Below are 18,148 nucleotides of genomic sequence, written 5' to 3'. Positions count from 1 at the left end.
GCTGCTATAAACAAAGGGGTACATGTGTCTTTATTATGATAAAGGGCACTATCCAAAAGAAGATCTAACAATTGTAAATATTTATACTCCCAACTTGAAAGCATCCAAATATATAAAACAATTAATAACAAACATAAAGGAACTCATCGATAATAATACAATAATAATAGGGAACGTTAATACCCCACTTACATCAAGATCATTTAAGAAGAAAATCAATAAGGAAACAATGGCTTTGAATGACATGCTGGACCAGATGGGCTCGACAGATATATTCAGAACAGTGCATCCTAAAGCAGCAGAATACACATTCTTTTTGAGTGCACATGGAACAGTCTCCAGAATAGGTCTGATGTAGGCCAAAAACCAGGCCTCAATAAGTACAAAAAGATTGAGAGCATACAATGAATATTTTTTTTATTACAACACTGTGAAACCTGAAGTCAACCACAAGAAAATATCTGAAAAAACACAAATACATGGAGGTTAAACGGCTTACTACTAAACAATGAATGGGTTAATCAGAAAATCAAAGGAGAGATTTAAAAACACATGGAAACAAATAATAATGGAAACATGACAGTCCGAAACCTTGGGAAGAAGCAAAAGCTGTTCTAAGAGGGAAGTTTATAGCAATACAGAGCTACCTCAAAAGGCAAGAAAAATCTCAAATAAGCAAACTAACGTGACACTTAAATGGTTTAGAAAAAGAACAACAAATAAAGCCTAAAGGCAGCATAAGAAGGGAAATAATAAATATTAGAGCAGAAATAAATGACTTTACAAGCTAAAAAACCAGCACAACAGATCCAAGAAACCAGGAGCTTTGAAAAAAAACAATAACATTGATAACCCCCCTAGCCAGACATGTCAAAAAGAAAAGAGAAAGGACCCAAATAAATAAAATCACAAATGAGAGAGGAGAAATAAGAACCAATACCGCAGAAATACAATTAGAAGAGAATATTATGAACAACTATATGCCAACAAATTGGACAATCTGGAAGACATTGATAAATTCTGGAAAACATATAAACTACCAAAACTGAAACAGGAAGAAATAGAACACTTGCACAGACTGATAGCCCACAAAGAAACTGAATCAGCAATCAAAAATCTCCCAACAAACAAAAGTTCAGGGTGAGATGGCTTCACAGGGGAGTTCCACCAAACGTTTAAAGAAGAGTTAATACCTAGTCTTCTCAAACTATTCCAAGAAATAGAAATAGAAGTAAAACTTCCAAACTCATTCTATGAGGCCAGCATTACCTTGATTTCAAAACGAGACAAAGGCTGCACTATAAAAGAGAACCACAGTCCAACATCCCTGAAGAACATGAATGTGAACGTTCTCAACAAAGTACTAGTAAATCGAATCCAACGGTACATTAAATGAATCATTCGCCATGATCAAGTGGGATTTATTCCTGGGCTGCAAGAATGACTCAATATTTGCAAATCAATCAACAGGATACACTGCATTAATCAAAGAAAGGATAAGAACCATATGATCCTCTCAATAGTTGCAGAAAAGGCATTTGGCAAAGTACCACATCCACTCATGATAAAAGTCCTCAACAAAGTAAGGATAGAGGGAACATACCTCACCATCATAAAGCCCATATATTAAAAAAACCCTCAGCTAATAAACTAGTATCATCGTCAATAGGAAAAACCGAGAGCTTTTCCTTTATGGCCAGAAACACGACAAAGTTGTCCACTCTCACCACTGTTACTCCTAGACTCAGCAATCATTCAACAAAAAAAAAGGCATCCAAAAACAGAAATTCAAGGCATCCAAAGTCAAACTTTCACTATTTGCCGATGACACGATACTCTAAATAGAAAACCCAAAGGACTCTACCAAAAATTTAGAGAATATATACATGAATTTAGTAACATTGCAGGATACAAAATCAACTTACAGAAATCTGTTGCATTTCTACACACCAATAAGGAAGCGGCAGAAAGAGAAAGGTTGCCAAAGCAACCTGGAAACAGCAAAGCAAAGTGGAAGATATCACAATTCTGGACTTCAAGATATATTACAAAGTTGTAGTGATCAAGATAGTATGGCACTGGCACAAAAACAGACACATAGATCAATGGAACAGAATAGAAAACCCAGAAATGAATCACAAGTATATGGTCAACTAATCTTTGACAAAGCAGAAAAGAATATGCAATTGACAAAAGACAGTCTCTTCAACGAATGGTGCTGGGAAAACTGGAAAGCAACATGCAAAAGAATGAAACTGGACCACTTTGTCACACATCAAAATGGATGAAAGACCCAAATGTGAGACAGTAAACCATCAAAATCCTGGAGGAGAACAGAGGCCCCAACCTCTTTGACCTTGACCAGAACAACTTCTTACTAGATATGTCACTTGGCACAAAGGAAATAAAGGCAAAAATAAACTAGTGGAACTTCCTAAAAATAAAAAGCTTCTACACAGCAAAGGAAACAATCAACAAAATTAAAAGGCAACCCATGGAATGGGGAAAGATATTTGCAAAATACATATTTGATAAAGTGTATCAAAAATATACAAAGTGTATCCAAAATATATAAAGCACTTATAAAACTGAACACCCAAAAACCAAATAATCCAGTTAAAAAGTGGTCAGAAGACATGAGTAAACATTTTTCCAAAGAAGATACAGATGACTAGCAGATATGAAAAGATGCTCAACATCACACATCAACAGGGAAATGCAAATCAAAACCACAATGAGATACCATCTAACACCAGTCAAAATGGCTAAAATTAATAACACAGGAAACAACGAGGATTCAGAGAAAGGGGAACCTTCTTACACTGCTGATGCAAATGTAACTGATGCAGCCACTCTGGAAAACAGTAAGGAGGTTCCTCAAGAATTTAAAAAGAGAACTAGCCTATGGCCCAGCAATTATACTACTAGGTGTCTACCCAAAGGGTATAAAAATACTGATTCAGACAGACACATGTGCCCGTTGTTTATAGCAGCATTATCAACAATAGCCAAACTATGGAAAGAGACCAAATGTCCATCGACTTATGAGTGGATATAGAAGATACACACACACACACACACACACACACACACACACACACACACTGGAATGTTACTCAGCCATAAACAAAGAATGAAATCTTGCCATTTGCAATGATGTGGATGGAGCTAGAGAGTATTATGCTAAGTGAAATAAGTCAGAGAAAGACAAATACCATAAAATTTCACTCATATGTGGAATTTAAGAAACAAAACCGAAGAACATAGGGGGGAAAAAAGTGAGGCAAACCAAGAAACAGACCCTTCACTATAGAAAACAAAGTGTGGGTTGCTAGAGGAGAGGTGTGTGTGTGTGTGTGTGTGTGTGTGTGTGTGTGTGTGTTGGGGGGGGTGGGTTAAATAAGTGACACACTTGTGATGGGTACTGGGTTTTGTATAAAAGTGTAAAGATCACTAAATTCTTCACCAGAAATTAATAGTATACTGTACATTAACTGGAGTTTAAATAGAAACGTGAAAAAAATTAAAATAGAAAAAAAATAAAGCCCTTTTTAAATGTCACTTACCTGTTTTCCCCCAAAATTGGAAATAATCCATTACTTTGTTATCTCTGTTCCTTTTGTACTTTGTAAACTGCCAATGGTAACATTTATCCCTCTGCTTTTGAGAAGTTTGTTTATATATCCATCCTCTCTGCTAGTCGGTGGGTTCCCTCAAAGTAGGGGTAATGCTTATATATTTTGTATTTCTTTTCTTCCTCTCAGTGACTAATGCACAGCTAAGCCCTTGGTATACTTAAATAATGTTTGTTGAACAAAGGGTAAATATAAAAAACATTGGATTATCTGATTGGGAGTAGTCTGACATTTCCATGGGTTACTAGAAATAAGTTTTAAAGTTTTGATAAGCAAGTGGCACAGTAACCTCAAATAATATAGCTTAAAAATATGGAAAATAGAAGTTCCAATGACATCTTCTATTTAATTCTTGCTTTGTTAAAAGTTATGTAATATAAAGATAGATACATTTCATCAAAATTAAAGACTTTCATGCATCCAAGTTCATTTTCAAGAACATGTAAGGACAACCTACAGAATGAGAGAAAATAGTTGCAAATAATATATCTGATAAGGGGCTAATATCCAGAATACATCAAGAATTCCTAGAACTCAACAATAAAAAGACAATCCAATTTAAAAATGAGCAAAGAACTTGAATAGACATGTCTCCAAAGAAGATATACAGATGACCAATAAGCACGTGATCCTCAACATCACTAATTGTTCGAGAAATACAAAGAAAAAGAAATCCTACAACGTGATACCTCTTCACATCTACTAGGATGGTCATAATAAAGAAAATAACAAGCCTTAGCAAGGCTATAGAGAAATCGGAATCTTCACACATTGTTAATGAGTGTGTAAGAGGATGCAGCCACTGTGGAAAACAATTAGCGGTTCCTCCAAAAGCTAAACGTAGAATTACCATGTGACCTGGCCGTTCCATTCCTAGGTCTATACCCAAGGGAACCAAAAGCAGGACTGCAATAGATACCTGTATACCGGGGTTCATGGCAGTGTTATTCACAATGTTTGTCAACAGGCAAATGATGGTCATCACGCAAATGATAACACGTATAATATATATACAATGTAATATTTTTCAGCCATTACAAGAAAGGAAGTAATGGTAGGAGCTACAACATGGATAAACCTTGAGAATATTGTAAGAAGCTAGATACTGAAGAATAAATATGGTATGATTCCTCTTATATGAAATTACTAAAATAAGCAAATTCACAGAGACAGAAACTGGGGAGAGGAAGAAATGGAGGGATTATTGCTTCATGGGTTATAGAATTTCTGTGTGGCATGATGAAAAGTGTTGGAAACAGAAGTGACAGGTGTATAACATTGTACATGTAATTAGTGCCAATTCATCGTATACTTAAAAAATGGTAACGATGGCAAATTTTGTTACATGCACTTTACCATGACTTAAAAGAAATTAGTCATGTAATATACCAAAGATCATTGAATTGTATACTTTAAAAGGGTGAGTTATATGGCATGTGACTTGTATTTCAATAAAGATGTTTTACAAAATGTTATCTAAGAGCAGCCAGGGGCCTATTAATACACCACGAGGGTCTTTTTACAGAGATAGGAAATACTCTAGCTTAATTTTAAGGACAGAATTGTTATCTTTGAAAATGAATCCTATATGGCGCTGCCTTCTTCATGATAACTATTTCCACTTATCATTTGGACCATCCCACCTAGTTACTGGACCTGGATGTGGACACATGCCATTGCCTTTTCCCCCTGTGTTTGGTGCTTAGTCTAGGTCTCTCATTAGATTGTCCATTCCTCAAGGGCGGTTCTTTGTGTCTAGACCCGAGGAATTCAGAACACACATCAATGGCTGGATCCAGACTTCTGCTTCTTATAGTTCAGACTAAGGATCCCATTTTGTGCCCAGTAAATGACAAGATTCCTTCCTTGGTTTTTACCTTGGCTCAGTGAAATGAAAGAAAAGTCCAGTCCTGGTTAGGGACCAGGTTGATAATGCAAACAGGCCATTAATTGACTCTGAAATTATGAAATCCAATAAGCATGCGAAGAGGCACAAGTGACAATAGTTCTTCTTATTAATATTTACTAGTAGATGCAGAAGTATTTGGGAAATGAGGACACACGGAGTGGACGTAGTGCTACATGTCAGAATTTCCACAACCTATTAAATCTCTAGGCAGGTAGAGATCTATTTTGTCCGGAATACTTCACGGCCTGACTGTTATGGGAATGAATCTATCCACATCATGTGTCCAGAGACGATATTTATGACACAGTTTTGTCCCCTGGGGATTCAAATGAAATGATCCTTCTCCCAGGGTCTCGGAAAGGGGAATAAATGATTATTTCAAGAATATGAAAGACTCTTTTTGCATTGTTGGGAAAAAAGAAAACTAAAGCTTTTGTTACAAGTCTTCAACACACATCAATACATTTCTAATTTAAATGGGATTATTATCAGCAGGTATATAAAATAATGCTTACGAATGATTTTTAATTTGGACATCACAGAGCATGCCTGGAACTAAGACCAAGATGAGTGCAAATATAAGGCATGGTTCTTCAAATATTCATTTCATAGCATCAGGCTGCACATGTACTGATTATTATTCAGACACTTTCCCCAACAGCACAGTGTGGAGACGGGGGCACATCACACGGAGAGCGGGGCAGCCTGGTCTCGCCCAAGCACAGGGCGGGTGGCTCCCCTCAACAGTCGTGGTGGGGGCGGGGAAACCACAAAGAAGGAAACTGTGAACCTCTTTCGGGGGCGGGGCAGGGTGGGGTGAGGCGAGTATATGGATAGGACTTCAGGGAGAAGAGGTGCATAACCAGATGGCACAAAGACTGATGTGGGGACCGTCCTGCTTGCAGCCACAGAGACTGTAACCGGATCAGCTGTGGCAAACTGGTTCAGGGAACACACTGCCAGGGGAGTCTTGATCAGGCCACATCTGGTGATGCAAAGGCAGCGTTAAACAGGGAAGAAAGAGAAGATGTGTAGCCGCCATGTTGCAGGAATGGTAAGGGGGCAAAGGAAAGCTGCCCAATATGGAATCCATGTTTTAGGTCACTTGACGCTTAAGAATTTCCTCCAGGTAATTGCCTGGGACCTGTGTTAGCAGTTTGGGAGAGGAAATGCTTTTTTTTTTTTTTTTTAACATGAAGTTGGATGGGTGGCTATCAGCTGTGAGTGATTTTGCACCCCCACCCCAGGTCCCACCAGAGAATATTTGAGGCGCATTCCATCTTCCCTCAAGAAACAATGATCCAGCCCCAAATGTCAACGGTGCTAAAGCTTAAAAGTTCTGGTTTAAAGTCACGGGACAGAATGCTTACAAACGATCTTGCCTTTAAATTTCACGCAGGAACAGAGTCGAAGTAGGTGACCAATGCAAGAACTTAACAACTGGTTACCAGCAACTTTGAAATTAAACACTAAATTGCCACAGCCTCCGGGATTAGCCGACGAAGACGTCACATAATGGCTCATTTTGATGGCAACGGGGATCCAAACTCCTGCCTTGTTCTAGTGAAACATTGATTCTTTTTTTTTAAGTTTATTTATTTATTTTGTGTGTGTGTGAGAGAGACAGCTCTCATGCCAGAGGTGGTTGGGCAGAGAGAGAGGGAGAGAGAGAATCCCAAGTGGGCTCTCTGCCTCCAGTGCAGAACCCAATTTAGGGCTCCCCAACATAAGGCTGAATCCCACAAACTGGGAGACCATGACCTGAGCCGAAATCAAGAGTCCGCCGCTTAACCAACTGAGCCACCCACGTGCCTTGAAATGACAATTCTTTATTGAGTCTGAAGAACACATGTCTTGCTATTTTAAGAACAGGAAGAATTTCCCCCTTTTTTTTTTCTTCCCACCTTTGGATCAAATTTCTTTGCCAGGAAAAAATACTGATACGTGCCCCTCTGGCTTAAAGAAATTATCACAACTTATGTTGAATTACTTCTATCTTCTTTCAAGTACTGTAAAGGCAGACCCCTGCTTTTACAACATTTATGAAGCTGTTTTAGCAGTTCAATTCTTAGGCTTTCACTTGGTCTTGTCACATCTCCCCTGATAGTACTGCAACTAAACTTATCTCCCCCTTCAGTAAGTTTAAATTCTATTAAATTTGATCTTTTCAATTAGTTCCACTCGTACACTCACAGAAGCATTCCCCAAGGAAATGATGAAATGGAAAGTTTGTGGTGGGCAAGAAAATATAAAAAAAAAAGATTTTTTTTAAAGCCCGATGGAAAAGAATCCGATGCCTTTGGACAAATAACATATTTTGTGATGATTTTTCTCCCATGAATGTCTGAATTCAAGAGATAAGATTGTGATTCCGGGTGCTCGTCTATCTAATAAGGGGGTCAGTGGGGCAGAGCAATACGATTGGAGGCCACCTCAATGATAAACCAGAGCAAAGATGGAAAAATCTAGGCTTTTTCATGTCAGCCTGAAAGATTCCGAATAAGAGAACTTTGATCATTTTCTGTTATCCAGATACTTTTCATTTCATTTTTCAAGTATCTTACTTATTGCTTTGTGTCTCAACAGAAATAATTCTTCCCCATCTTTGGTGTTTACCCCTTTGAAATATATCTTTGCAGTCCTGACCCTCCATTAGGCATTGCCTAACAGGATGATAAACCACATGTCCTCCTTTAATCTTGCCCTGTAGATCAGTCCCTTCAGCCTTTGAATTATTTTCTTAATCTTCTGAGGGCTCAATGGAAAAGGCTTCATTTCTCCAGGAGTCTGCCCCAGGTGCCCCGGAAAATACAAACCTCAGGCATAGTGCCTGATCTGGAAGGGTTCCAATAAGCAGTAAAAATACCGCAAGTGTATATGATAATGTATGACTGAAATTCCCTTATCACACATATATTCCTCTGACACCATCTTTGACCCTGTAAGACACAGGGACCAAGAATTAACACCCTCTTTTATCAACAGCAAAGTAAGTCGTTGGGAGTCTGTGGCTTGCCCGAGACACACGGCTGCTAAGCTACTCAAATCAAGTACTGTGATTCAAAGTCCAGTGAATCCTGTCCCTTTAAGTTGAGCCCAGGATCTTGAATGCACCTTTTTGTTTGTCACATTGACTTCTAGTTGGTAGATGTTTGGCCACTGCCTAAGAGACACATTTCCAACTGTCCCAAGTCTCATTAGGATTAGCACATACACAGATACGTGTAGACTCCAGACTAGAGATTGTCTTTCTCAGGTAAAAATAAAGAGACATATACATTATTACCCTAAGAATTCCACCTTACCGCCCATAGTTTCCTCATGTTCCTATTTTCACTATTTTTATGTTAGCTTATATAAGAGAGCTCTCTCTGTAGAGAGCCCCCCTATGGATTTTATTACCACAGACTTTGAGTTGATTTAAAAAAAAATACCTCCAAATTGCTAGCATCAAATATTTTTTTAAAAAAATTAGCATTCTTGTGATCAACAGTATAGGTTAATTGGTTTTGCACTAGGATTATGTTATTGGGATCCTAAAGTGTCATGGTGGGAACTGGATAAACCCTATGCGCCTTCATATTTCCCACTCTGCCTTTAAACAAATGTCTTTTGGAAGACATTGCTTTGGGCTTTTTTCTTCAACCTTAGAGATGACTTTAATTTGAAGCACAATGAAACTTCACCGCATTTACTTCCCTAGTTTATTCTTACACCCATCCATTGATTGGACACTGTGGGTCCCTTTTAAATCAGACACAAGTAAATGAGGGTAGAAAACCTTGAGGCCATCTTACATGGTAAGTCAGGATTGGAGCGGGTCTTTCCTCATGATGCCCCATGAGTGCCTTGTCTTAGTCTGGATCTCAGAAAGCAAAGCCAAAGAAAAAGGCATACGTGTGGGTAGTTTATTTTAGGAAGTAATCCAAGGGTACAAGAATGGGGAAAAGGTAAGTACGAAAGAGGAAAAGAGAGACAGCAACTCCAAGGTGCGTTATTGAGCTTGTCACTTCTTTGGCGACTGGGACTCAGTCTTACTGGATTTCTCCAAATCGTAATGTATAGCTCGCCCCAGAACTTTCTTCTCAAGAACTGAAGCACTTCCCTGCTAGCTTCCATGCTCTGTCAGTCAGAGTTACAAGAGGCGTTAAATCCTTCACATTTCCATATTTGTGTATGGAGTGTGAAGGGATGCCTATACATCTCTGCCTATGATCTTTGGGAATGCCTGTGGAAGAAGTGTCTCCTCTTGGACAACAGAGACAAAATGTTGTCAGTTTACCTGTTTATCTAGAGGTCTACTGCAGCAATGGATGGAATCAGGGGGGCAGAGAAAAATGTGAGATGTGACATAAGAGGTAATGGATATGCAAATAATGCAGAAGCCTAAAGTAGACGTGCTTCCTCAGCTTGGTGACAGTTTAGTGTACCTGATGGAAAGAAATAGACTGGTAACTGTGTAGTCAAACTATGTTGCTTCCGTGATCCCTTGAACCCTTGAATTTACAATTAAAAACCCACATCACCATCTAAACCCAACTCCCAAAGCCACTCATTGTTTTACACTCCTGAGTTGTTCCTTCCTCAGTGTTTCGGGTGGTTCCTGCCTCTTTAGGGTCAGCTGTCATCCTGGCGACTTTTCCATGAGCATCATTCTCAATTTGACCCTTCAGAAGAACTTTGCGGATCAGCGTTGTAGGGATTGCCCAGCCCCAATGGAGCATTTCACCCACCATTAATTATTGTTTAACCATGGACGGTTATATAACCTCCTTGACATTCAGACTCCACATATGAAAACGCACCCTTATATTACAATATTTTCAATATTTTCGACGGGTACAAGGGCCTAACGTGCAGGAGGCACTTGACAAATATCAAGTTTTATTATTTTTTTGTTATTGAGACTATCAATTCTGAGGATAACTTTTGGTAGCAGGACCTCACATTAATCTTCAGATTTGAGTTATTCTAAGTCATACAAGGAATGAGCAATATAACACATTATCTGAAATTCTCTCCAGGTCATCTAGGTAATTGAAGAGCCAGCAAGAGATGTGGAAATCCCCTGGATGTCTCTTTCACTGTCTCACTACCTTCTCTCTTCTCTTCCATCACTGAAATGGAGGTAACACCGAACAAAGCCCAATCTTTCTCATTTCCTAACCTTCCCCATGAAATATGCTGTCTTTCTTACCTTTGTCTGATAGGTTTCAGTCTAGGAATATGTGCAAGGCAGTGTGGGCAGATCATGTTAGTGACATTTGGAGTCACTAAGTGAAATATTTTCTGATGTTGAGCCATACATCCATGTAGAGGCCATGCCAAAATGTCTGGCCAAATCTGTAAACAAGGACAATAATGTAGATGAATGATATCATGGGGACAATATTTCCAGATAATACACTGAATCTTGAGTGATTGACTGATTTTTTTTCCGGTTTCCTATAGACACAATATCTTGTTTTATATCCTTACCATTGCAACAATAAGGAAAAGTGTATTTCTTTTCTGGAAACTGATCATTATTAGGATGCAAAACTCGATCATTCACTGCTAGAAAACCTGGATTCTTGTCTTGCAAAAATCCTAACCATAGCCCAGTCAACCGACCTTTCTTTGACTCAATTTCCTCGTCTGTATCATAAAACAGGGATAAATCTATTATTACTAGATTATTATCTCAGTGCATTAGTGTCAGGATTAGGTGGTTAAAGAAAAAGTGTTTTGAAACCAGACAAATGCCTTTAACAAAGCATTTTGTTTCCCCACACACAACTGTCAATGTGTGGGTTTTTATTCTCCATGGGACCGCTAAAAAGCTGAACTGTACCTTACTTGTCTTTGAATTTCCACCATCTAAGCCCATAAGAAGTGTCTGTTTTCAATTTAAAAATCGCTGCTGAGTAATTGAAAGAGTTCTTAATTTCATACACTTTTTAAAGTTCTTAATGTTGCGTAGGATCATGGTGTGTGTACTGATTCCCACTTTTTTTTTTCCTACACCTGCAGAAAAGGATGCCGTTGAGGAGAAATGCATCATCTGTGATCACAACACGGAAATACTGCAGCTGTGTTCCCCACCTGTGCCTGTTTTCTCTAAGTAACATTTAACTTTCCTTATTCACAAAAATGGCACAGCCGACTTCCTTTGCCATCGCATGATTTTTGAATGAAGTTTTAAAGTTAATAAGCAATTTCTCTTAGATCACGATCTATGCCACTGGAACGGCATATGCTTTTTTTAGGCCATAAATATTTCCTCTTCACCCCTAGACACAGCTATGAACATGTGTTTCCCCTGGTACTTCAAATGCAACATTCTGTGTTAAAATGAGATAAAAATAAACGTTGACTTTTTTGTGTGTTGGTTTTTGCCTCGTAGTTCAGCCTATTGATGCCTCTTCCCTTGCTCCTACCCTTAGCACTCGTGACTCTCCTGGAATCTTAAACTTAAACCAAAAAGCAAATTCCTTCTCTTGTTATAGAAAACCCACTTCGTGGCCTGGTCAGTTCTCATCACATCACCTGGAGACTTCACTGTCATACTTTGTTTCTTTTTGGTCATCATTGATTTGACCAAGTGGAAGTTATGGGTGTAGTTTTAGTATTTATTGGCCTATCTTTGTCTACCCTACTCTGTGCCTCTTGAAATATAGGTACTTCTCCATCTCTCTATCATGGCATCTCACTGAGAGCAGAGTTTTGTTATCAGAGCTCATCGATTTTGCTTGAATGAGTAAACCAATTCATCAAACTGCTTTTTTTTGCTCTGATCCATCGTCTACCATCCATTGTCTACGATCCATTACTACGATCCATCGGGACACGCATTTTGAAATTGTCAGTCTTCACACCGGTCTTTGTATCTATGGCATTCCCTTTCCCAAACAAGTTGGTAGAACCCTACCGGCTTCGTGTCTTACTGAACCATGCCCGAGACCCAGGAGGAGGACCTCCAAGTTTTTCACTACGGTGAACTTCATCACTTTTCGCGCAATAATACTTCAGCGTACCTCCCTCCCTTTTCGCGCCCCAATTTTCCAGTCAGTGTCATAGCTAACTATGCTCCTGGGTCTTCCACGGAGGCCAAAGAGGAAAATTTCTTTGGGGACCGTCCACAGAAAGCGTCTTCCTGGTGGTTCACTCTGCACCTGTGTCAACACCACCGCTGAGAGTCAGAACATATGCATTAGAAGAGCTTGGTACTTTAAGATCGTCTCCTCAATCCGCTAGCATCCAATCCGCCATTACATGTGCTTTGGGTATGGGTGCTGCTCATGGGTGCTGCTCAATGGAAATGAATGGCAGCAAATCCGCCATTACATGTGCTTTGGGTATGGGTGCTGCCCGTGGAAATGAATGGCAGCAAATTGCAGTGGGGGCATTTTACGTTAGAGTTCAGTTCACTTTATGGTTGGTTTGAGGCCAGCTCACATATTCCACTGACACTGACCCTAGATAACCAAACCGAAAAGGAGGCCACTAGATTGACAAATATTGCGTGTGTAAGTACATCTGTTCTTTAATTTCTTCTTAGGCTCTGCATTTAGGTATCTGGTTGCCAAGAAATACAGGCCATTACTTATGTGTAGAGTGTGAGGAGTATATTTCTGTTTGTTAAAGCTTACCAGCAGCCCACAGCCATGGCCATTTTTTTGAGTACCTGCTATGTATAAGTGTACCGGAAATTTTCACAAAGAGGATTTTCTTTTACCTTCCCAATCAATCTCCATATAAAATTGGATCAACATTATGTTCTCCACTCTCCACTATTATTATTTTCACCAAACCATTTCCCTCCCCACCTCTGTCTCTTTTTCTTTTTGTGTACTATATATTAAAGGTTTTAATGTTTATCAAGCCTGGGAAGTGACAAGTGACAATATTATTATTGAAAATCGGCATGCTGGATACTTGACAGCACTGAGAGTTTGCAGGGTCTCGTGGAGTACAAATTCTCTTTCCGTTACATGGACGCATGCTATACCAATAATTCTAAGCACCCAGAGGATGCGAAAATACCTGTTGTGAGCAAGAACCGGATTATATTTCATAAGGACTGCAGGGGGCCCGTTCAGAAGAGCTGGGCTCAAGATCCGGCATTGGCACTTATCAGTAGAGTGAACCTGAACTTGCCAGGGTCCGTGGGTTTCGGTCTGCATTGCGTGATGTCTATGTATCTCGGAAAGCTACTGTGCCCAGGAAGTATCCCGTATTTGAAAGTGTGTCGTGACACGGATGGCCCCCTTGAGATTCTACGGGAACTGTAAATGCCAGTGTCTTCCTACACCCCCGTTGTCTGGCCTCAGAAGTGGGTAGATTGACCAGGTTTAGCCAATTAGGCTGTCCCAGTTTGTTTCTCAGGGATGTGTTCTGGAAGGAGGAGCTCACCGGGGCTTACTTCTACAACTACTTGTGAAGTCTGAAGTGTTCTAGTTCTGCTCCGTTCAACATGATAACCACTGGCCAAATGTGGCTATTAAACAATTGCAATGTGGCAGGAGACTAGTGTAGGAAACTGAATCTTGGATTAAATTAAATTAAAATTCATATATCCACGTGGGGCTGGCAGCTACCGTATGGGGGGCAGTGTGGGCAGACACTTTCTCACTTGTTATGTTGTGTATTTTGTTATCTGTTGCCGTCCTAGAATTTATTTTAAAGCTTTTTCTCCCTCACCATGCCCCATTTAGATAGCATTTAAAATGCCTGTTCTTTGAAGGTCGTAAGAATTCAACCACAAAAACACCTTGACTTGGCACTATTTTTACTTTCTTTAATACATTCTGTAAATTATTGATTTTGTCATATTTTCTTTTTTTTTTTTTTTTCCTTGAGTCACTTTTGGTCACTGATGTTTTCTGAGAAGCCATCTATTTTGTGTAGACTTTCAAATGTATTTGCATAACTTGAATATTTCTCACTACTTATTTCTGTATCCATACGTCTGTAATTATTTCTGAATTCTCAGCCCTCATTTTATAAACTTCTCTTTCTTATAATTTATCTAGTGACTTGTTTGTTGTTTGTTTTCCTAAGCATTCACTGTTTTTAACCCATTTATGCTTGTTATTTTCTTGTCATTATATCCTTTGTAAACAAATGGGTGTTTTATATTTGTTAAGTCCTCCCTTGTAGGTTTTTTTCGTTTTCTTTCTCTTCTCGATTGGAACAAATCAGATTAACTATTTTCTACATTTTTATGATGTCTTCTTCAGTTACATGAATGAGGCAAAAATTTCCCTTTTACACTGGCTTTACTTTTACTCTGCGGTTTGGGTATATTTCACTTATATTAAAAAATAAATTGTAGGGGCGCCTGGGTGGCGCAGTAGGTTAAGCATCCGACTTCAGCCAGGTCACAATCTCGCGGTCCGTGAGTTCAAGTCCCGCGTCAGGCTTAGGCTCAGGCTCAGCCTGAGGCTGATGGCTCCCTCTCTCTCTGCCCCTCCCCCGTTCATGCTCTGTCTCTCTCTGTCCCAAAAAAAAATAAATAAATGTTGAAAAAAAAATAAAAAATAAATTAAAAAAAATTGTATGAGAAGGAGAGAGTTGAAAAGGCTGAGCACGGGGGTATTTTAAGGCATTGAAAACCCTCTGTATAGCATTATAATGATGGATATATAGCATTATACATCGTCCAAACCTATAGATCATGCAATACTAAGAGTGTGCCCTAATGGAGGCTGTGGACTTTGGGTGATTATGTTCTGTCAATGTAGGTTCGTCTTTGGTAAAAAATGTACAATTTTAGCGAGTGATATGAATAATGGGGGAGGCGATGCCTATGTGGGGGAAGTGATGAATGCGAAATCTCTGTACCTTTGTCTCATTTTTATTGTTAACCTAAAATTGCTCTAATGAAGAGTCTTAAAAGATGTAATAAATAAATGATAAAAGCAATTCTTATTTAACTCAAGAATTCTTCCGGAGAGATATTTTTAAGTTGCACGGAGTTGTTTTCGTTAATTTGTTACCACTCTTTCCTACTACTTTTCAAAAGATTGTAATATATTACTTACAGTTTTGGCAATTTGTTGTGATTGCTTTTTGGCTTCACATAGAACCGCTTTAAATTATTTTAAGAATGTTTTAAAAGAGCATGGGTCTTATTCAAAGAATTATTAACCAAAACCTCTAGACGCTTACTTATTTTAGTTTCTTTCGTCTAGTATTAGCTGAAGGAATTGAACATTTGGTTCTTCTTTAATTTCATCCAGTTTTGAATTTATATTTTTGATGCCAGGTTAGTTGGTGTATAAAAAAATTCATAAGTGTTACATATTTCTGTAGATTGCATGTATTATAATTATAAGGCATCCACCACGCTTGCTTGTCTCATACAGTGCTTTTGGCCTCTAATTAAGTTCTCTTTTGATGCTAATGTCAGGCCCCCTGCTTAATATTTGTTTGTATTTGCTTGTGTGTCTTTGCCAATACTCATTATTTTCAACAATAATGTGTCACTTTCTGTTACGTGCATCTCTTTTACAAAACAAGAATAACTTTCTGTAATAATATGGCTCCCATTTACTTTGCCAAATTTTCCAGTTTACTTTTATCATTGTTAGAATGAACTTTGCTTCCTTTGTATCTATCTTTTGTTATTTGTGTCATATTTGCTATATTTCCTTTACTTTCCCTTTTAGCCACTTGAAATGAAGACAGCCTAAATTTTAGTTTCTTACTGCTTGCCTTTACATTTTCTAATGAAACTAAAATCTCGATTACTTAATCGATCGCCTTTTTAGCATAATGATTTCCTCCTAAGAGAGGTAGTGAAGTTAGCGTATTTAGATTTATATAACATCCTATTTCTTCTATTTACATTGTTGGTATGCTAGATTTTCTTATACCCAGACATTTAAAAATTTTTTTATTATGTTACGTAGCTCTTTGTTAACCAGTTATGATACATCATGTTTCTTCAAAATCAACAAATTTTGTCTTCAATAAAAAGAATAGATTATAAGCTCATCATTCTTCGTTCAGGCATCTACCCTTTCAAGACACATGGATCGTGTAGTCTCTCTCTGTCGGACCCTACGGTAGGTGCTGTGGCACAACAGTGAGGAAGCAGTAAGGCAGAGGAGACTTTGGGCATAGAGTTTATATTTGGGCAGAGGAGAAACTAGCCATGACAAAATAAACAAAGGAAATGTCTGCTACTAATACATTCTGGGTAAAAATTAACACATGGGGAAATTATTGGATTGTTAAGGGAGGCTGTTTTGGGTTAGACAGCATGTTAAGACCCAACCGATGAGAGAAAAATGCATTTAGTCAATTATACAAAATATGAGGAATGGGCATTTTAAAGGGAAAGCTAGTGTGGTATTTTATTGGTTCTATTAGTAACTGAGTTAGAGATTGTATATTTGTCCGATTTTCTTTTTTGTTCTCTCACTTATGTTCCATATATTTTAAATATTGTTAGGTGTTACACTTTGGGGTAGAAATATCTTCTTGGCAAATAGATTTTCTTAGTGTTTAAATTTCCCCTTTTTCTCATCCGGTAATACTAAGTGTCTGGGATTTTACTTTGGCTAATATTAGGAACAACAAGTGATTTTTCATGCTTTAAAAATATATATATATCTGTTTTCAGTTTTTTTGTTTTTCAACTATGTGAGGCATTAAGGTGTGTATTATATAAACCATATTGAATTTTTCCTTTTAACCCAGTGTAACAATCTTTGCATTTTTTGGGTAGTATTTAGTCTATTTACATTTAATGTATGGTGTTTTGTGAGTTAATATATTATCTTGAATTTTTTTTCACTGGGCCATTCTATTTCCTGTTCCTTCCTCATTATTTTATTCCTTCTTCTGGCTTAAACATTTCAATATTTTGTCTTAACACTTCCGTTGACTTTTTTTGCTTGTTCTGGTTATCGATCCTCTGTCTATGTGTGTACGTGCATGCATGTGTTTTAAGTGTATTACCTTGGGACTACAGTACGCATCTTAACTTTTTTCTGTTTACTTAGAATTAATATTGTGCCATTCTGTGTAAATTGTAAGAAACATTCAATGGTATAATTCTATACCTTTATCCTTATTTTTCTGTGGCAATGTTGCCACAGAAAGGCCACAAAAATGTTGGGGGCACCTGGGTGGCTCAGTTGATTAAGTGCCTGACTCTTGAATTTTGGCTGAGGTTATGATCTCATGGTTCGTGAGATCAAGCCCCATGTCAGGCTCTGTGCTGACAGAGTGGAGCCTACTTGGGATTCTGTCTCTCCCTCTCTATCTGTCCCTTCCACTCATGCGCACTTTCTTTCTCTCTTAAAATAAATAAATAAACATTTAGTTTATATGTTGTATATCACAACTTACAAAGTTATTATTTTATTTAAAATTTTATTTGTCATATAAAGAAATCAAAGGAAAGAACAATATATAATATCTTATATTTACTTACATATTTGTCATGTTCTTTGTTTTGCATTTCTTTCTGGAAATCCAAATTTCCTTATGGGCATTTCCATACGGTGAATTTCCTCTCTCAGAAAAAAACCATTTATTGTAGTATGGAACAGAAGCCAATAAGTTCTCTCAGCATTTATTTATCTGAAAATGCCTTTATTTAATCTTTTTT

The sequence above is a fragment of the Herpailurus yagouaroundi genome, unplaced genomic scaffold (genome assembly GCF_014898765.1).
Source record: "Herpailurus yagouaroundi ecotype Mexico unplaced genomic scaffold, PumYag 159, whole genome shotgun sequence".
Taxonomy (NCBI): Eukaryota; Metazoa; Chordata; class Mammalia; order Carnivora; family Felidae; genus Herpailurus; species Herpailurus yagouaroundi.
This window is presented reverse-complemented; position numbering follows the sequence as displayed.